This window comes from Pristiophorus japonicus, chromosome 19 (assembly GCF_044704955.1).
Source record: "Pristiophorus japonicus isolate sPriJap1 chromosome 19, sPriJap1.hap1, whole genome shotgun sequence".
Taxonomy (NCBI): Eukaryota; Metazoa; Chordata; class Chondrichthyes; family Pristiophoridae; genus Pristiophorus; species Pristiophorus japonicus.
Genome location: NC_091995.1, coordinates 31,591,486 through 31,614,355, shown reverse-complemented (window position 1 = coordinate 31,614,355; position 22,870 = coordinate 31,591,486).

Here is a 22,870-nt window from a genome sequence, read left to right as displayed (position 1 = left end):
CAGAGAAAACCAAGACAAAAAACTAAAAGGGCCACTGCACAGCAAAATTCTAAAGAGTCAAAGTGTAATAAAAAGGCAAGCCTGAAAGCTCGGTGCCTCAATGCGAGGAGTATTTGGAACCCAGGAGAGGGCTCTGAGCTAGTTCGAATGGGTGAGAGCTCAGATGAACAGGACCCCAAGAAAGAATGCAAAAGGCAGGAGGCAACAGAGCAGAGTAGCACTGGGGTAAGTGTAAACCACAAGGAGATAGGAAGGGACAATATGTATGAATATAAACGGGCTGCAGGAGGGGTCAAAACTAAAACTCATGGTTTAAAAACTAGTATTAAAACACTCTACCTAAATGCTCGCAGAATTTGAAACAAAGTAAATGAGTTGACGGCAAAAATCATTACAAATGGGTATGATTTGGTGGCCATTACAGAAACGTAGTTGCAGGGTGGGCAAGACTGTGAATTAAACATACAGGGGTATCTGACAATTCGGAAAGATTGACAAGAAGGGAAAGGAGGTGGGGTAGCTCTGTTAATAAAGGTTGATATCAGGGCAGTTGTGAGAGACGATATTGGCTCAAATGAACAAAATGTTCAATCATTGTGGGTGGAGATTAGAGATAGTAAGGGGAAAAAGTCACTGGTGGGCGTAGTTTATAGGCCCCCAAATAATAACTTCACGGTGGGGCGCACAATAATCAAGGGAATAATGGTGGCATGTGAAAAAGTAACGACAGTAATCATGGGGGATTTTAACCTACATATCGATTGGTCAAATCAAGTCGCACGGGGAAGCCTTGAGGAGGGATTCTTAGAATGCATACAAGATTGTTTCTTAGAACAGTATGTTACAGAACCTACAAGGGAGCAAGCTATCTTCGATCTGGTCCTGTGTAATGAGACAGGAACAATAAACGATCTCCGAGTAAAAGATCCTCTGGGAATGAGTGATCACAGTATGGTTGAATTTGTAATACAAATTGAGGGTGAGGAAGTAGTGTCTCAAACGAGCATACTATGCTTAAACAAAGGGGACTACAGTGGGATGAGGGCAGAGTTGGCTAAAGTAGACTGGGAACACAGACGAAACGGTGGCACAATTGAGGAACAGTAGAGGAATTTTATGGAGCTCTTTCATAATGCTGAACTAAAATATATTCCAGTGAAAAGGAAGAAACATAGAAAATAGGTGCAGGAGTAGGCCATTCGGTCCTTCTAGCCTGCACCGCCATTCAATGAGTTCATGCCTGAACATGCAGCTTCAGTACCCCATTCCTGCTTTCTTGCCATACCCCTTGATCCCCTTAGTAGTAAGGACTACATCTAACTCCTTTTTGAATATATTTAGTAAATTGGCCTCAACAACTTTCTGTGGTAGAGAATTCCACAGGTTCACCACTCTCTGGGTGAAGAAGTTTCTCCTCATCTCGGTCCTAAATGGCTTACCAATTATTGTTAGACTGTGACCCCTGGTTCTGGACTTCCCCAATATTGGGAACAATCTTCCTGCATCTAACCTGTCTAAACCCATCAGAATTTTAAACGTTTCTATAAGGTCACCTCTCATTCTTCTGAACTCCAGTGAATACAATCCCAGTTGATTCAATCTTTCTTAATAGGTCAGTCCCGCCATCCCGGGAATCAGTCTGGTGAACCTTTGCACTACCTCAATAACCAAAACTGTACACAATACTCCACGTGTGGCCTCACCAAAGCCCTGTACAACTGTTGCAACACCTCCCTGCCCCTGTACTCAAATCCCCTCGCTTTAAAGGCCAACATGCCATTTGGTTTCTTAACCGCCTGCTGTACCTGCATGCCAACCTTCAATGACTGATGTACCATGACACCCAGGTCTCGTTGCACATCCCCTTTTCCTAATCTGTCACCTTTCAGATAATAGTCTGTTTCTCTGTTTTTACCACCAAAGTGGACAACCTCACAATTATCCACATTATACTTCATCTGCCATGCATTTGCCCACTCACCTAACCTACCCAAGTCGCTCTGCAGCCTCATAGCATCCTCCTCGCAGCTCACACTGCCACCTAACTTAGTGTCATCCGCAAATTTGGAGATACTACATTTAATCCCCTCGTCTAAATCATTAATATACAGTGTAAACAGCTGGGGCCCCAGCACTGAACCTTGTGGTACCCCACTAGTCACCGCCTGCCATTCTGAAAAGTACCCATTTAATTCTACTCTTTGCTTCCTGTCTGACAACCATTTCTCAATCCATGTCAGCACACTACCCCCAATCCCATGAGCTTTAACTTTGCACATTAATCTCTTGTGCGGGACCTTGTCGAAAGCCTTCTGAAAGTCCAAATATACCACATCAAATGGTTCTCCCTTGTCCACACTCGTGGAAACATTCTCAAAAAATTCCAGAAGATTTGTCAAGCATGATTTCCCTTTCACAAATCCATGCTGACTTCGACCTATCATGTCACCTCTTTCCAAATGCGCTGCTATGACATCCTTAATAATTGGTTCCATCATCTTACTCACGACCGATGTCAGGCTGACTGGTCTATAATTCCCGGTTTTCTCTCTCCCTCCTTTTTTAAAAAGTGGGGATACATTGGCTAACCTCCACTCGATATGAACTGATCCAGAGTCAATGGAATGTTGGAAAATGACTGTCAATGCATCCGCTATTTCCAAGGCCACCTCCTTAAGTACTCTGGGATGCAGTCCATCACACTCTGGAGATTTATCGGCTTTCAATCCCATCAATTTCCCCAACACAATTTCCCGACTAATAAGGATTTCCCACAGTTCCTCCTCCTTCTGACCCTTCTTATATCCGGAATGTTGTTAGTGTCCTCCTCAGTGAATACCGAACCAAAGTACTTGTTGAATTGGTCCGCCATTTCCCCGTTATGACTTCCCCTGATTCTGACTGCAGGGGACCTACATTTGTCTTTACTAACCTTTTTCTCTTTACATATCTAGAGAAACTTTTGCAATCCGTCTTAATGTTCCCTGCAAGCTTCTTCTCGGACTCCATTTTCTCTGCCCTAATCAAACCCTTTGCCCTCCTCTGCTGAGTTCTAAATTTCTCCCAGCCTCCGGGTTCGCTGCTATTTCTGGCCAATTTGTATGCCACTTCCTTGGCTTTAATACTATCCCTGATTTCCCTTGATAGCCACGGTTGAACCACCTTCGCTTTTTTATTTTTACGCCAGACAGGAATGTACAATTGTTGTAGTTCATCCATGCGGTCTCTCAATGTCTGCCATTGCCCATCCACAGTCAACCCCTCAAGTATCATTCGCCAATCAATCCTAGCCAATTCACGCCTCATACCTTCAAAGTTATCCTTCTTTAAGTTCTGGACCACGGTCTCTGAATTAACTGTTTCATTCTCCATACTAATGCAGAATTCCACTATATTATGGTCATTCTTCCCCAAGGGGCCTCGTACCAAGGGCGGTAAGAGAAGGGATAACCAGCCGTGGATAACCAAGGAAATAAAGGAGAGCATCAAATTAAAAATCAATGCGTATAAGGTAGCCAAGGTTAGTGGTTAACTCGAAGATTGGGAAAATTTTAAACGACAGCAAAGTATGACTAAGAAAGCGATAAAGAAAGGAAAGATAGATTACGAAAGTAAAATAGCGCAAGACATAAAAACAGATAGTAAAAGCTTTTACCGATATATAAAACGGAAGAGAATGACGAAAGTAAATGTTGGTCCCTTAGAAGATGAGAAGGGGGATTTAATAATGAGAAATGTGGAAATGGCTGAGACCTTAAACAATTATTTTGCTTCGGTCTTCGCAGTGGAAGACACAAAAGCCATGCCAAAAATTGCTGGTCACGGTAATGTGGGAAGGGAGGACCTTGAGACAATCACTGTCACTAAGGGGATAGTGCTGGACAGGCTAATGGGACTCAAGGTACACAAGTCCCCTGGTCCTGATGAAATGCATCCCAGGGTATTAAAAGAGATGGCGGAAGTTATAGCAGATGCATTAGTTATAATCTACCAAAATTCTCTGGACTCTGGGGAGGTACAATCGGATTGGAAAGCAGCTAATGAAACGCCTCTGTTTCAAAAAAGGGGGCAGACAATAGGCAGGTAGCTACAGGCCAGTTAGTTTAACATCTGTTGTGGGAAAAATTCTTGAAGCTATCATTAAGGAAGAAATAGCGGGACATCTACATTGGAATAGTGCAATCAACCAGACGCAACATGGATTCATGAAGGGGAAACCATGTTTAACTAATTTACTGGACTTCTTTGAGGATATAACGGGCATGGTGGATAGAGGTGTACCGATGGATGTGGTGTATTTAGATTTTCAAAAGGGATTCGATAAGGTGCCACACAAAAGGTTACTGAAGAAGATAAAGGTATGCGGAGTCAGAGGAAGTGTATTAGCATGGATCAATAATTGGCTGGCTTACAGAAAGCAGAGAGTCAGGATAAATGAGTCCTTTTCGGGTTGGAATTCGGTGGTTAGTGGTGTGCCACAGGGATCGGTGCTGGCACCACAATTGTTTACAATGCACATAGATGACTTGGAAGAGGGGACGGAGTGTAGTGTAACAAAATTTGCAGATGACACAAAGATTAGTGGGAAAGCGGGTTGTGTAGAGGACACAGAGAGGCTGCAAAGAGATTTAGATAGGTTAAGCGAATGGGCTAAGGTTTGGCAGATGTTGGAAAATGTGACGTCATCCACCTTGGAATAAAAAAACAATAAAAGGGAATATTAATTGAATGGGGAGAAATTACAACATGCTGCGGTGCAGAGGGACCTGGGGGCCCTTGTGAATAAATCCCAAATAGTTAGTTTGCAGGTACGGCAGGTAATCAGGAAGGCGAATTGAATGTTGCCCTTCATTGCGAGAGGGATCGAGGACAAAAGCAGGGCGCTCCTGCTGCAACTGTACAGGGTATTGGTGAGGCCGCACCTGGAGTACTGCGTGCAGTTTTGGTCACCTCACTTAAGGAAGGATATACTGGCTTTGGAGGGGGTACAGAGACTGATTCCGGAGATGAGGGTGTTACCTTATGATTATAGATTGAGTAGACTGTGTCTTTACTCGTTGGAGTTCAGAAGGATGAGGGGTGATCTTATAGAAACATTTAAAATAATGAAAGGGATGGACAAGATAGAGGCAGAGAGGTTGTTTCCACTGGTCGGGAGACTAGAACTAGGGGCAACAGCCTCAAAATACTGGGGAGCCAATTTAAAACCCAGTTGAGAAGGAATTTCTTCTCCCAGAGGGTTGTGAATCTGTGGAATTCTCTGCCCAAGGAGGCAGTTGAAGCTAGCTCATTGAATGTATTCAAATCATAGATAGATAGATTTTTAACCAATAAGAGAATTAAGGGTTATGGGGAGCGGGCGGGTAAGTGGAGCTGAGTACACGGCCAGATCACCCATGATCTTGTTGAATGGTGAAGCAGGCTCGAGGGGGAGATGGCCTACTCATGTTCCTAATTCTTATATTCTTATGTTCTTTCATCAGGACAAGTTGCAAAATTAATTTCAAATATGTAGATTTTAACGAGCATCTTAAAGGAAGAGAGAGATGCAGAGAGGCGTTCGCTTTATGGAGGGAATTCCAGAGGTTATGGTCCAGACAGCTGAAAGCATGCCACCAATGGTAGAGGGAAGAAAATCGGGAATGCACAAAAGGCCAGAATTGGAAGAACATGGAGATCTGTGTGTCTGTGTGTGTCGGGACGGGGTGGGAAGTGGGGGAGTGGTTGTGGGGCCGGAGGAGATTACAGAAGTAGGGAGGGCGAGGCGATGGAGAGATTTAAAAACAAGGATGTGAATTTTACAATCGAGGCATTGCGGGACCCAGATTTTTGACAAAAGATCTTCGACCTGAAATGTTAACTCTGCTTCATTCGCCACAGATGCTGTCCTGACCTGCTGAGTATTTCCAGTATTTTCTGTTTTTAATGCAGATTTCCAACATCCACAGTATTTCGCTTTTGTGTTTGTGCAGAATTTATCTCATCAAGCACAGGGGTGATGGGCGAATGGGAGTTGGTGGAGGCATGATAGAGGCTGCACTGTTTTGAATAGGCTCAAATTATGTAGTGTGCAAGGTGGGAGTCCGGCCAGGAGTGTATTGGAATGGTCCTGTCCGGTTGTACAAAAAAAATGTGGATGAGGATTTCAGCGGAAGATCAGCGAAGGCAGATAGTGAGCTGAGCAATGTAAGGAAGTGAATGTAAGTCTTCTTGGTGATAGACAGGATATGAGGTCGTAATCTGTGCTCAGGCTCAAATGGGACACCAATGTTACGAATGTTCTGATTTAGCCCCAGACAGAGGCTAAGGAGAGGGCTAGAGTCAGTGGCTAGTGAACATAGATTATGGCTGGACCGAAAACAATGGCTTCAGTGTTTCCAATACTGTATTGGAACACATTTCTGCTCATTCACTATTGGATGCCAGGCAATCGCTGTGACAAACCAAAGGCAGTGGAGGGATCTAGAGAGGTGGTGGTGGTGAGATAGTGCTGGTTGTAATCAGCATGCATTTGGGACCAGAGTTGTTTTAGTTTTAGATGATCTCGCTGAGTGGTAGCATGCACTTGAGAAATAGGAGGGCCCAAAGATCTTGGGGGACTCAAAGCTAACGTTGCAGGAGCGGGAAGAGATGCTGCTGCAAGTGATTATTTGGCTATGACTAAATAGATAGGAATAGAATGAGACAAGAGTAGTCCACCTTGCTGGACAGCGGAACAGAGGCATTGGAGGAGGATGATGTGTTCCACCCTGTCAAGGGTTGCTGACAGGTCGAGGAGGAGGAGGAGGGATAGTTTCTCACAGTCACTATCACATAGAATGTCCTTTGTGAATTTCGAAAGAGCCTATTCGGTACTGTAGCAGGGGCGGTAATCTGATTGGAGGGATTTAAACATGGAGTTGCAGGAAAGATGGGCACTGATTTAGGAGCTGACAACACTTCCAAGGATTTTTGCGAGGAACTGGAGGTCGGATAAGGGACGGTGCTTTCCAAGGACAGAGGGGTCAATGGTTGTTTGGGGATTGGGTTGATGCAGGCATATTTGAAGGGGAGAGAACCATTAACAATATCTGCGAACATGGCAGCCAGGAAGGGAAGTTCGGTATTCAGCGGTTTGAGGGGAATAGAATCAAGAGAGCAGAAGTTAATTCTCTTGGACAAGATGAGCTCGCAGTGGACAGGAGGCCAGATTGGGGATAAACTGGAGAGAGATGCGAGATCAGGGCTAGGCAGGGGGAAATCTTGGGGGGAGTTAGGCCCGGCGGGACAGGGGAAGGGGGAAAAGCAGCAAAAGCAGCTGAACAGAGGGTTTCAATCTTCTTGACAAAAAAGTCCATGAGTTCCACACACTTGCTATTGAATGTGAGGGTGCAGGGATCGGGGAGATATTTAAGAATACGGTTTGTATTGGAGTAGAGAAGACAGGTGTTGTAGCGAGGACTTTTGGCAGAGGAGAGCAGGAACCGATCCCCTTGTACCCAACCAGTTCTGGCCATGAATGACAAAACCAACTGTCCACCATAAACGTTCAAATCTGCGTCCCTTGATGTTAAAGTCCGTGGTAAAGGAGGCCATACATAGGCAAAGACGAGTATAATTGAGAGCAATGGTTTTAGTGGGGTCTTCGGCACCGTAGGTGGAGGTGAGGGAGTGTAAGAGATCAGTAGCCTTTATTATTTTTAAAATATTTATCAAATAATCATTCGTGGTTGATATGTGACCAATTTTCACTCAATCGTTGACGACACCGTGCTGGTGAACATATGTTCATGGTTCTTGCACTTGAATGAAAGATGCAGAAGGGTGATAAACATTTTTTTTAACTCTCCTGCCAGCTTTTACAATGCCCCTCATGAAATCAGTGAGATTAACTCTGTCACTCTCACAGTGTATTTGGCGACCATGTACACTTTGACTGCATCCTGATGAGGGGCGGGTTCATATTTTATACCTCTTCTTTATTTCACATTTCAATGTTATAATTGAGGAGATGTCATCTTCGCAACATTAATGAAAGCAGCTTGTGACTAAGAGCAATGTCAATAAGTTGCAGCGTGTAACAGATTGACAGAGCGGGGCCATTCGATAGCCTGAGTGCCAATTACCCGGATTTTGCATTGCTGCATTACATAATCGTGGAGCGCACCTTAATCATTGATTTGGAGAAAAGTATGTTGTGATGTGTTTGTTTGTAGTCCCGTGGCTAACTTGATTCCTTTTTTAAGACCATGGTCTCCTTCAGGGATTGGCTTGTGTATAAAACAGCAACTGTTTCTGTGCAGTGCCTTTGTGCCCAAACCAGACCATCGCTTCCACCATTGTCTGGTTAATGCAGGAAATGAGAGGCTCGGCGGTTCCCGACGAATCAGCGATTTGCTATCCAATTTTTGCAATGGTTGGTGTTCTTGGTAAGCATCTATTAAGTGGACCATTATTTCAATGCCTTGCTACTTTCTCTATGTGCTCTCGGTCTCCATATCTTCGTCCCTTGCTTTGCCATTTCATGATCGTGGTTTATTGAGTAGACGTGTCTCACTTTTCCTTAGTTGCTTTAAAATGTCAACGTTCCTGATAATGGAATGCTTCCTAAAAGCAAGTTTTCGCCTCTGTGAGGCCTCGGAATCCTATTCCTGAACTAAGAATTGCCATCAGATCGATCAAGCCTGAGCCACCATGCCTACTGATGTGAACATGCGTGTCGTGCCAATCCGCTATTTTCTTTTTCCTCACTGACGCATGGTAGAACACTGTTCCTTGGTGGAAACTTGAACATAGTCCGGCCTCTGGGAAACTAGCGGTATCAGGTGCAATGCCAGCAGTGCTCCCTGACCGATTTTACTCTTCTTTGAAGTCGAAGGGATATAAAATCGATCCTCAGGTTGAAAATACACCTTCTGTATCAGAACTTGAATCAAAGAAATGGCTTGCTAACTATTTTAATTAACGGTGTTCATTACCTTACAAAAACGAAAAAGCCTTCTGATCAGTAATGTATCTCCCGAAAAATCATTGAAAAATTCGTGAAGCTGCCACACGTGTGACAGATAAATGGGCAATTTCGAGCAATGGGTAAGCTACCCGGGTGTTTTTTTCTCCACTGAGGCCAGTTAAACGAGGTGAGAGCAGCGAGTGAACTTGGAAACATCTTGTTGTGATTGACTCAGAACCACACTTAGTGAGACTGGGAGGGATCGGTTCCAGTAACAGGTCTCCGTCCTCACAATGCGAATAATACGCAATTCCATGCGGGTGTGATCTCAGATCGCTGATTTATTTCTTCGTTAATTCTCCTGTCAGTTGTTATTTTGTCCCGGGGAAAGTGCGGTCTCGCCAAAGGAATCACTCGTTACATGGCGGCCATAGCAATAGCAGATTTAATGGTCTGTATCTTCAATATAACTGTAGAAAGCATCTTTTGGTTTCATTTCCCAGATTTATTCTTGAGCTAAACTTACGCTAGTCGTTTGAGTGCCTTTAAACAAGTAGTTAGTAGCCAACTCTCTGTCTGGTTCACAGTGTCATTCGCCATTGACCGCTTCATAGCCATCTGTTGCCATAAACTGAAATCAAAATATTGCACCGAAAGAACTGCTACTGTGGTGATAACTGCGCAGTGGGTGCTCAGTGTATGATGCATATCCCGATGTATTTCTGTTATGAGCCCTACTATATTGTTGACAATATACTGTGGGACTGCAGGACAGTAACGGGATATGTTTCTTCGCTTGAATGGATAGCTTACAAATGGATTAGCAGTTTCTCATCCCCAATACTTCCATACCCTATGATGCTGCTCTTGAATTGTCTCACTGTTAGATACATCTTAGTGGCCAGTAGAGCTCGCAGAGCGCTGAAGAGCCGCAGCAATGGGGAGAGCAACAGTAATCCCGAGATGAAGAACTGAAGAACATCCATGATTCTGCTCTTTGCTATCTCGGGGAGCTTTATTGTGTTGACGGCACCGATTACCATAATACACCTTTCTGTCGGTGTCACCGAGATAATTTCATTCACCGGTTCATACTCACTTTATTTGGCGATTCGAATCACCCTTCTGTTGATGTATTCCAGCTCCTGGATAAACGTTGACCCAGAGGAGATTCCTGTAGGAGATGCAGAATATGGTGAAATGCCCGTTTATTGTCATTCTTACATTATGTAGGTAATCGAAATACTACAGGTAAAATAAACGCATTTTCCCATGATCTAGCTTGTTGTTACTTGATCAGTTTGGCTGCGGCAGGTGTTCCGCTCAATCTTTCTCATCCTTCCACATCACCAGTTCCTAACTTGCAAGGAGATGGCATTTATGCTGTTGCTGTGAAACACGTCATGTTGATTTCACAACCTTTATCCATTCTTCATTTTGAGATGAATATAGAGCCGACAAAGATCCCCATTGGAGCTTGACTAAATGCGGAAAATTCCCTTTGGCTCCCGTGGCTGAAGATATCAGATACACAAAGGGAAGTTTTCATCAGGTCCACATGTGTGAGGACATCAGGGCCTCATTGGGAATATACCTTCTGCCTCCAGTCTGTAAGGACATCAATGTGGTCATTGTGTATAAAGATATCAGAAACACGGGAAGGTGTCTTTCTGTTCCTTGTATGAGGATATAGGAAATGCATTGATATAATATAAGAACATAAGAAATAGCAGCAGTAATAGGCTATTTGGCCCCTCGAGCCTGCGCCGTCATTCAACAAGATCATGGCTGATCTTATCATGGGCTCAGCTCTGTATCCCTGCTGCTCCCCATAACCCATTATCACTCAAACATCTGTCTATCTCCGCCTTAAATATAGTTAATGACCCGGCCTCCACAACTTTCTGGGGCAGATAATTCCATAGATTTACAACCCTCTGAAAGAAGAAATTCCTCCTCATCTCAGTTCTAAATGGGCGGATCCTTTTCTAAGTCTATGTCCCATAGTTGTAGTTCCCTTGTGAGTGGAAATATCTTCTCTGCATCCACCTTGCCGAGCCCCCTTATTAATCTTATAATTTTCAATAAGATCACCTCTCATTCTTCTGAACTCCATTGAATATAGGCCCAACCTACTCAACCTATCTTCATATGTCAATCACCTCATCTCTGGAATCGACCTCGTGAACCTTCTCTGAACAGCCTCCAATGCAAGTGTATCTTTCCTTAAATACGGAGATCAAAAACTTACGCAGTACTCCAGGTGTGGCATCACAAATACCCTGCAAGTTGTAGCAGGACTTCTCTGTTTTTATACTCTTTCCCCCTTTCAAAAAAGGCCAATATTGCATTTGCCTTCCTGATCACTTGTTGTACCTGCATACTAACTTTTTGTGTTTCCTGCACAAGGACCCCCAGGTCCCTCGTAGGGCAGCATTTTCCAATTTTTCTCCACTTACATTATAATATGCTTTTCTATTACTTCTGCGAAGATGACTAACCTCATATTTCCCCACATTATACTCCATCTGCCAATGTTTTTGCCCACTGACTTAGTCTGTCTATATCCCTTTGCAGATTTTTGTGTACTCCTCACAATTTACTTTCCCACACATCTTTGTATCACCAGGATCCTTGGCTACATTACACTCAGTCGCTTCATCCAAGTCATTAATATAGATCAGAAATATTTGAGCTCCCAGCACCGATACCTACGGCACTTCACTAGTCACTGTTTGCCAACCGGAAAATGGTACATTGATCCTGACTCTCTGTTTTCTGTTAGTTAGCCAATCCTCTATCCATGATATTATATTACCCCCAACGCAGTGACATTTTATCTTGTGCAGTAACCTCTGATGTGGCACCTTATCGAATTCCTTCTGGAAAACCCGATACACCACTTCCACTGGTTCCCACTTATTCACCCTGCTCGTTACATTCCCAAAGACCTCCAGCAAGTTTGTTAAACATGATTTCCCTTTCATAAAACCAGGCTGACTCTGCTTGATTGAATCACGCTTTTCCAAATGTCCAACGGTCCAAATGGCTACTGCTTCCTTATTAATGGACTCCAGCATTTTCCCAATGACAGATGTTAGGCTAACTGCTCTATCGTTTCCTCCTTTTTTTCTGTCTCCTTTTTTAAATAAGGGCGTTACATTTGCGGTTTTCCAATCTGCTGGGACCACCCCAGAATCCAGGGAATTTTGGTAGATTACAACAAATGCATTCACTATCTCTGCAGCCACTTCTCTAGACCCAAGCATGTAAGGCATCATGACCAGGGGACTTTTCTGCCTTTAGTCCCATTATTTTACCTGCTACTACTTTATCAGTGATAGTGATTGTATTTAGTACCTCCCTACCTATAGCCGCTTGATTATCCACTATTTGGATTTTTTTGTGTCTTCTACCTGGAAGACCGATATTTGTTCAATGTTTCTGCCATTTCCCTGTTCTCCATTATTAATTCCCCAGTCTCATCCTCCAGGGGACAAACATTTACTTTACCCACCCTTTTCTTTTTTATATACCTGTACAAATTCTTACTATCTGTTTTTATATTTCGTGCTAGTTTACTTTCATAATCTATCTTCCCGCTCTTAATCATTTTTTTTGCTGGCTTTTAAACATTTCCCAATCCTCTGGCCTCCCAGTAGTCTTGGCCACATTGTGTGCCTTTGTTTTCAATTTGATAACATCCCTTATTTCCTTAGTTAGCCACGGATGGTCATCCCTTCTGTTACAGTCTTTCTTTCTCATTGGAATATATTTTTGTTGCGAGTTATGACATCTCTCCTAAATGTCTGCCGCTGCTCATCAACTGTCCCATGCTTTAGTCTATTTTTCCAGTCCACTTTAGACAACTCTGCGGTCACACCTTTTGTAGTCTCCTTTATTGCAGCTTAGGACTGTGGTTTGGGAACCAACTTTCTCACCCTCCAACTGAATTTGAAATTGAACCATGTTATGCTCACTCATTCCTAGAGGATCTTTTACTACGGGATCATTTATTAATCCTGCCTCAGCACACAGTACAAGAAAGCAGGATTCCGGTCAGCATATGGGAAGATGTCTTTTAGGTACATACGTGTGTGCTGGAGTCACGTGGGCCTGGACCACCAATCACTATTCAGTATTCTCACTGATAAAAATGGGAACTCCGTTTGTATGAGTTCACATTACTAACAATGAGAATAACCCCCTGAAACACCAAAACACAGCACGATAAATAAATACACGTCATATATTTAAAATTAATTGAAATTAAATGTTTTAGAAAAAAAGTATGTTTTGGAATTGTTTTAATAGGTTAAGAATAAACTTACCTTAATGTATAAAGTTGTTGAAATAAAAATAAGTGCTTAAATTTAATTTTTGTACCTTTTAAAAAGTTTTTTGCTGGTAAAAGTAAGTCATGCGCCTGTTTTTACCAGGCATCAAAATGTTTCAAGGACATTCACTGGACATGTGCTGGGCAAATAGCCCAATTGATGTCGCATCGATTTCCTTCCTGTGGGGATGCATTCGATCTGTCTAGAGAAATCTTGACAGATCGGAAAAGCTGGTTTTCAACGCATGCGCATCGTGCCCCCAAAAACGGCTTTTGTGATGCCTCGCCAGGTCCTTGTGCATTTTGTACGCACCCGGCAAGGCCGGAAATTTTGGCCCTATATTTAATCATTTCAGAACCAAGGTGAGTGCATGGAGTTCAGATACAGATCAGCCACGATCTAATTGAATGGTGGAACAGCTTCAAGGCGCTGAATGTCCAAAAGCTGCTCTGAAGTAACTTTTAAATATACCTAACCTCACTTCTGATTATCTATCGTTTAGTGGCTTGAAACATCTGGATGAAATTGTCCAATTTGGGACTTGTACTTCAACATTTTCTGCCAGTATACTGTTAATGTAAATCAATCTTCGGAATTGATTAAAACTCGACCACAACTGCAAATAAATGAATTACAGGCATGCCTGATTAATTGCTTTTTGATGTGCTCAGCAAATGTGAATCCAAATTACAATAAATACCAGGGATTTTAAAATACTTGTGGTTAGACAAACCTGCAAAAATACTTCTCCATGCAATTTGATTTGATATTATTTAACTGCTTAACAAATTGAAGGCCATTCTCTCAGAACGTTAGTGATGTTCGAAGAGGCAGATGTGCGAATGACTTCATTCAGAATGCACTGGTCACATGAGGAAAACTTTGGGCACGTTAAAAGAGAAAAGGTGATGACATCGCCTGGCTAGCAATAAAATACTGGATATGATTGGCAGATCAATGATGAAAGTAACTATTTTACGAAAGGAAGTGCTTGATGGAGAAATAGATCCTGGGTTGCTCCTCGCTTCACAATGAAAGAGTCATGGAGTTGTCCATGGGATACTGTGCATGTAGTAGGTCATATAGATCATATAATCATAGAAAGTTACAGCACAGAAGGTAACCATTTGGCACATTGTGTCTGCACTGGCTCTTTGAAAGAGCAGTCCTGCTTAGTCGTCATCATTCCCCTCCTCGCCCAGCTTTTTGCCCATAACCCAGTCAGTTCCTCATCGTCATCTATCTGTCCAACTCCTTTTTGAAATTGTTCATCAAATCCGCTTCCTCCACCATTCCAGATCCCACAAAATGTCTGAGTGAAAATACGTCTTTTCAGCTCCCCTCTATATCTTTTGGCAATCATTTTAAATCGATAACCTCTGGTTATTGACACACTTGCAAGAGGGAATATTTTTATGCTATTCAGACCTTTCATCATATTGAAAACCTCTATTAGGTCACCTCTTCTTAACCTTCTCTGTTGCAAGGAGTACATTCCTAACTTTACCAACCGCTCCTCATAACTGAAGTCCCTAATCCCTGGTAACATCCTGGCAAACCTCCTCTGTCCCCTTTCAAAGAGTTTTACATACTCCCTGAAGTGCGGTGTCCAGGATTATCCACAATGCTCAAGCTGAGGCCTAACCAGTTATTTATAATGACTATCATTATATCTTTGCTTTTACATTCGATTCTTTTATTTATAAACATAGGTAACCAATATGATGTTTTAACCACGTTCTGAGCCTGCCTTGACACCTTTAAGAATTTGTGTGTATGGACACCAAGTGTACATCTACACTTTTCAAAATCGTTCCATTAGTATACTGTCTTTCCACATTAGTCAACCCCCGCCCCCAAGTGCATCATTTTAGAAGGAGGTTTGAAAGCAATGAGCAAAATATTCATTAAAACTCTTATTATTTTAGTTTGTTTAGATGTGAAATGTCAAACCCTGTCAATAGCGTTGAATATCAGAAACCCAAATCGCCAAAGTGCTCACCAGTAGGAATCTGGTGGAGCAGGAAGGCGCCAAAGAGGGTAGTAGAAGTAGCGGTAGTAGTAGTAGAAATGCCACATCGAGCCCCATACTAATGATCGGGGAAGGAGGAGACATTTCAGATGGATTAATCATTTATGATTTAAAATTGCCTCCTTAATTTTGGAAACAAACGTTTAAATGTGTTTATAATCTTTTTAAATGGGTTAAATGGCTCAAGTATCCCAGCATACTTTGCATTAGCAATTTTACCCGCGGGCAGATATGGAGTAAAGGGGACATTGAATCGTGTCTCTGTTTAATAACGAAGATAGCTTAGAAGTTTAAAAGATAGATAATGATGAACACCCGGGTCAAGAAATGGCGCATACCGGGATAATAGACTTGTGGCTGAGACATCACATACCACAGTAAACGATGAAGATGTGCCAAAACATTCGTGTACAATGCCCAGCTTGTCCGACAAAGAGGCCGACAAGATTAGACCATGAGATAAACTACTCAAACGTGTATTCAGCAGACGTGTTCTTATGCATACTGCTGTGCGTAGGTGCAGCCTAAGGTAGCCAAATAGAATAAGAATCGAAATTGTTCATTTCAAAGGTTAAAGTGTTGTACGAACAGTCAGGAGTCCATTTCACTTAATGGTTGCCGAGAGTGCCGGAACTGATCAATCTGGGTCTGGGAACCAGGTTGTATTATTTGCTTGCCATTTAATATAATATGTGGAGCAGTTGTATAAGAATCATACTGTTATCAGTCAATGTATATAAAACTTTGTAGTTTCAAACCCCTCGGGCCTGAATCACGGAGAGGTTATTGTTCCAGGACCACCAACCGTTTGTTGCGATCGTAAACACCGATAAATCCACCAACAAAGCGCGATATGCCTTAAGAGTTTCTGGATAGGAAGTTATAAACAGATATATCTGTACAACGAAAGGACGGGTGAATGCACTCGACACTGCACAAACGGAACACATGGTTAAGATCAGGAACATGAATATCAATGTTCATCGGAAGGATTCTACCAGAATTAAAGTTCTTTGGATTCAATAAAGTGCAGGATCCAACGCACATTCTATGATAATCTTAAAGGCAATACATAAAGTGGCCTCAAAAATGCCTGGAATACAATTTAGTGGAATTTCACTTTAATATCTTCCAAGTCAGTCTTCGCAAGCTTATCCGAAATTAAACTATGTGCAAGAGGCAGGAGGCCAACAGAAAGTTGATTTCCATTTCTTGAGTTTCCAGGTGTTATTAACCAGCCTCCAAGAAGCAGCGTTCCCGAATGCGAAACTAGCGGCAAGCGAGCTTGGCTCAGTGGCAGTACTCTCGCCTCTGATTGAGAAGATCATTGCTTAAACCATACTTCCAAAAACCTGAGCAGATATTTCAGTGCAGTTTTGAGAGTCCTGGATTGGTGGGCGTGTCATGTTTCAGATAATACGCTAACACGAAGCTCCATATGCCTGTGGGATGTAAGAATTCTCATGAAAAGGTTTAAAATGTTTATCCTTGTTTTCAAATCCATCCATGGTCTCGGCCCTCGCTGTCCATGTCACCTTTCTCTCTATGTCATATTCTCTGCCTTTCCACTTGTCATTTTAACATATATTTTCGGATGTGGCTGTTGTTGGCAAGGCCGTCGCTTATTGACCATCCATAGTAGTCCTTGAGAAATTACTGGGCAGTTTTCTTGGAAAGCTCAAGTGGTTACTTACAACCGATCCCATTGGATTCTTCGGCAGCTTCAGAGAGCAGGTACGAGTCAACCACTTTGGTGTGAGACTGGAGTCACATATAATCCAGACGAGGAAAAGAGAGCAGGTTCCCATCCCAAAAGGACATTAGTGAACCAGTTGTGATTTTATGATAATCCAACACCTTCATGGTCACTTTCTCTGATGCAATAGGTGGACGATGTCAGCCTTCTCGTGGCTTACCCTGTTACGTGATCTTAGATCCCAACAAAACTTGATTTTAAATTTACAGTATTTTATTTCTTTTTAATTGAAGTCAAATTCTCACACTGTCATAGTGCAGTATGCACTCACATTCTCTGGAATATTAGTCCAGCTCTCTGGATTCCTAGTTCAGTAACACAACCACTACACTGTTGCTTTAGGATAATGGTTTAATTTTATAGTTGATGTCTCACTATGGATTGATTGGGTCAATTGTAGGTTGATGATTTAGTTCGGATTATTGAGTCATTTTTGGATGACTGGGTCTGTTGCCCCGCGAACACCAAACATCTATTTAAGGTGGTGGTTTAGTCTGTAGGGTGTGATCAGTTTGTGGGTATTGGATGATATTTGTGATATTTCCCTAATTTAGGCTTCTTCCCCATGGGATCCATGGCAAAGTGGAAGATGGATCCAAAATTGGCTCGGAGGGAGGGAGCAAAGAACCTTGGTTGATGGGTGTTTATGTGACTGGTAGGCTGTTTCCAGTGGGATCCCACAGGGCTCAGTGCTGGATCCCTTGCTTTTTGTGGTATATATCAATGACTTGGATTTAAATGTTTGGGGTATGATTAAGACGTTTGCAGATCAAACTAAAACAAGCTGTGTGGTTGTTAATGAAGTTGAAAGCTGCGGACTGCAGGAAGATAGCAATGTAATGGTCAGGTGGGCAGAAAAGTGGCAAATGGAATTCAATCCGGAGAAGTGTGAGGTAATGCATTTTGGAGGTCCAACAAGGCAGGGGAATTCACATAAAATGATACGAAACTGAAAAGTGCAGAGAAACAAAGAGACATTGGAGTGCAAGTCCACAGACCCCCGAAGGTGACAGACCAGGTAGATAAGGCGGTTGAGGAGACCTTTTTAAGTCGAGGCATGGATTACAAGAGCAAGGAGTTTATGCTTGAACTGCATAAAACATTGGTTAGGCTGGAGCTGGAGTACTGTTTGCTGTTCTGGTCACCAAATTACAGGCAAGATGTGATTGTACCGGAAAGGCTGCAGAGCAGATTTGCAGTAATGGTGCCTGGACTGGAGAATTTTGGAGAAAGATTGGAGATGCTGGGTCTGTTTCATTTGGAACAGAGGAGGATACGGGGACACCTGATTGATGTGTCTAAAATTATGAGGAGCCTGGATAGGAAGTATCTGTTTCCCTTGTCAGAAGGGTCAACAACCAGCGAGCATAAATGTAACGTAATTGCGGGGAAGGTTCGATGAGATATGAGGGGAAATTTCTTCATTCAGCGGGTGGTGGAGGTTTGGAACTCACTGCCAGAAAAGGTGGTAGAGGCAGAAACTCTCACAAAATTTAGTAGCTACTTGGATGTGCAGTTGAAGTGCAGTAACCTACAGGGCTACGGACCTAGAGCTACGAAGCTCGAGCTGGAATGTGGGATTAGGTTGGATAGCTCTTGTTCGACCAGTGCCGACACGATGGGCTGAAATGGCCTACTTCTATGCTGGCAATTTCTACGATTCTATGAATCCATCAGTTCAGAGCCGGGGTCAGTTTGAGCTGCCATTTTTGTTGGGGTGACACGGCCAGTTTACAACTAATATTGTAACCAATGCTCTTTACCCAACTGTTACCGAGGGGCTTTTCTCATTCCTTTGGTTTAGATGCTATGAACCTTTGTGATTGGAATAGCCTCCAAATTATGATGGGGTTTCAGACGCCAAGACCACCGAAACAAAATCTCTGCCTCTGTTTGTCTTTCTCTGTCTCTCTGCCTCCTTGTTCTGCTCTTGTGTCAATCAATGGCTCAGTGGGTAGCACTTTAGTCTCTGAAACAAAAACCTGCGAGTTCAATTCGCATTGCAGAGACTTGAACACAAAAATATATGCTGACATGCCCAGTGCAGTACTGACTGATTGCTGCACTATTAGAGATGTCTTATTTTGGATTAGACGTTAAACCGAATCGATGTCTGCTCTCTCAGGTGGACACAAAAGATCCCATGTCACTATTTCAAAGAAGAGCAGTAGAATTATCCCCGGTGTCCTGGTTAATATTTATTCCTCAATCAACATCACAAAAACAGATTATCTGGTCATTATCATTTCTTTTGAACAAATACTTTTGTTCTGTTTTCATGAAGGAAGACACAAATAACCTTCCAGATATACTAGGGGACCGAGAGACTAGTGAGAAGGAGGAACTGAAGGATATCCTTATAAAGCAGTAAATTGAGTTCGGGAAATTGTTGGGATTGAAGGCCGATAAATCCCTGGGGACTGATAATCTGCACCCCAGAGTGCTTAAGGAAGTGGCCATAGAAATAGTGGATGCATTGGTGGTTATTTTCCAACAGTCTATCGATTCTGGTTCAGTTCCTCTGAACTGGAGGGTAGATAATGTAACACCACTGTTTAAAAAAGGAGGGAGAGAGAAAACGGGTAATTATTAATCGGTTATCCTGACATCATTAGTAGTGAAAATGATGGAATCAATTACTAAAGTTGAAACAGCAGCGCATTTGGAAAGCAGTGACAGGATCGGTCCAAGTCAGCATGGATTTATGAAAGGGAAATCATGCTTGACAAATCTTCTGGAATTTTTTGAGGATGTAACTAGCAGAGTGGACAAGGGAAAACCAGTGGATGTGATGAATTTTGACTTTGAAAAGGCTTTTGACAAGGTCCCACACAAGAGATTGGTGTGCAAAATCAAAGCACATGGTATTGGAAGTAATGTACTGACGTGGATAGAGAACTCGTTGGCAGGATGGAAACAGAGAGTCGGGATAATTAGGTCCTTTTCAGAATGGCAGGCAGTGACAAGTGGAGTGCTGCAGGGCTCAGTGCTGGGATCCGAGATCTTTACAATATGAATTAATGATTTAGAAAAAGGAACTGAGTGTAATATCTCCATATTTGCAGATGACACGAAACTGGGTGGCGGTGTGAGCTGTGAGGAGTTTGCTAAAAGGCTGCAGGGTGACGTGGACAGGTTAGGTGAGTGGGCAAATGCACGGCAGATGCAGTATAATGTGGATAAATGTGAGGATATCAACTTTGGGGGAAAAACACGAAGGCAGAATATTAGCTGAATGGTGGCTGATTAAGAAAGGGGGAGGTGCAACGAGACCTGGGTGCCCTGGTTTATCAGTCATTGAAAGTTGGAATGCAGGTACAGCAGGCGGTGAAGAAGGCAAATGGTATGTTGTCCTTCCTAGCTCGGGGATTTGCGTATCGGAACAGGGAGGTCTTACTGCAGTTGTACAGGGTCTTGGTGAAGCTACACCTATAATATTGTGTTCAGTTGTCGTCTCCAATTCTGAGGAAGGACGTTCTTGCTATTGAATGAGTGCAGCGAAGGTTCACCAGACTGATTCCCGGGATGGCTGGAGTGACATATGAGGAGAGACTGGATCAACTGGGCCTGGAGTTAGAAGGATGAGAGGGGCTCTCATAGAAACTTATAAGATTCTGACAGGACTCGACAGGTTAGATGAAGGAAGAATGTTCACGATGATGGGAAAGTCCAGAACCAGGGGACACAGTCTTAGTATAAGGGGTAGGCGATTTAGGACTGAGATGAGGAGAAACGTCTTCACTCAGAGAGTTGTTAACCTGTGGAATTACCTACCACAGATCGTTGTTGGTGCCAGTTCATTGGGTATAATCAAGAGGGTATTAGATATGGCCATTACGGCTAAAGGGATCAAGGGGCATGGAGAAAAAGCAGGAAACGGGTACTGAGGGAATGATCAGCCATGATCTTATTGAATGGTGCTGCAGGCTCGAAGGGTCGAATGGCCTACTCCTGCACCTATTTTCTATGTTTCTATGCTTCTATGTATCTACTGTGTATTTTCTGCAATGCCTAGCTTTTAGCGAGCCTGTATCTATATTTCACTTTTGACAATTCCTGATTTCCATGTAGAACGGGCCCACAGAGAGAGAGTGGACCTGTGTGCGAGCAGCAGCGGGAGTGAGGCAAGGCAGAGCGCTTCGAAGCAACGATCAACAGACAACATTCGAAAGGAACATCGGAGTTTTAAAGTGACGTCACACACACGGAATTTTAAATGGCGTTACAAAGGTTTCCCGTTGCATCTGTGTGCGGACAATCGAGAGTTGCCTGTACTAACAGCAGCAATTTTTGTCAAACCATGTTTCTGCTGCCAGCATGAAGTGCGCAGACCCGGTGAAGCATCACAAAAGCCGGTTTTCAGGGCGTGATGTGCATGTGCCGAACACAGGCTTTTCGGCTCTGTCAAGACTTTTCTTGACAGACTCTCCGCATCCCCGGGAGAAGGACATTCACACCGGAGAGATAGGGCTATTTGCACAACTCATGCACAGCAAATGGCCTTCAAACATTTATGCTTGGCAAAAGCAGGTGTCTTGCTTACTTTTACCAGCATAAGTGTTTTAAAACATATAACAATTGAATTTAAACACTCATTTTTTAATTAAAATCCCTGTGCATTTTAACACTATTAAAATACATTAACAAAATCCATAAAATATATATTTTTTCTAAAACATTTCATTACATTTAATTTCAATTAATTTTAAATACGTGAGGTGATTTATTTATTTATTAAGCTGTATTTTGGTGTTTTAGGGGTTTTCTCATTGATGATGATGGGAGGCCGGACAAACAGATCTCCCATTTTATCAATGCAAATACTGTATAGTGATTTGTGGTCCACGCCCACGTGACTCCAGGTTGTATGTAAGTACCTGAAATGACTCTCCCCGTGCGCTGCACAGCGAATCTAGGTCTGCGACCGTGATCTCTACATTCCTCCGGGACCAACAGGCACTTTTGTAGATTGTATTTGGGTTGAAAGCGATCGTACGAAGGAAGCCTCTTACCACAATTTTCCTCCCATTATGTCTCAACACATGACGCCATTGGACTGCGACTTCTGAATGTAAAGTTGGCCCATCCAGGAATGTTGTGGGTTGGAGCCGGGAGCTATATTTTCAAAATTTTACCTCTCCCATGCAATTTGTGCACTGGACCATGCGGTTGAAAATCTCACCATGTGTCTGGATACATAACGTTCTTATGCACATTCAGTTGCACCTCCTTTCCTTCTCTCCTTTTACTGTTAAAGCAAGGTGAGAATGGCCTGTGCCTTAGAAACACAAAGGAAATATGTATCCTTGGAGTCTGCAACTCCCTCCCCAAAAATCTGTTGAGACTATGTCATTTGGCTTCCATAGCAAGATAGTTGGAATCGAAAGGATGGAGGTTATGTTACGGATGAACAGTGCTCTGGTTTGACCCCATCTGGAGAACTGCGTTAATTTCTGAGCACTGTACCGCAGAAAGGTATATTGGCCTTGGAACAGTGCAGCGCAGGATCACCAGAATGATACCTGCGCTAAATGGTTAAATTAAGAGGACATTATTCATAGAATGCTTTAGAACATTGGATTTTAAAGGGTGATCAAATTGAAGTATTTAAGATGATCAAATATGTTGATATGATAGATAGAGATAAACTATCCTGGAAACGTTTCAAGGACACCCTCAAAGACTCCTTAATAAAATGCAACATCCCCACCAACAGCTGGGAGACCCTGGCCAAAAACAGCCCGAAGTGGAGGAAGAGCATCCCAGAGGGCGCTGGCACCTCGAGTCTCACGCCGAGAGCATGCAGAAAGCAAGCG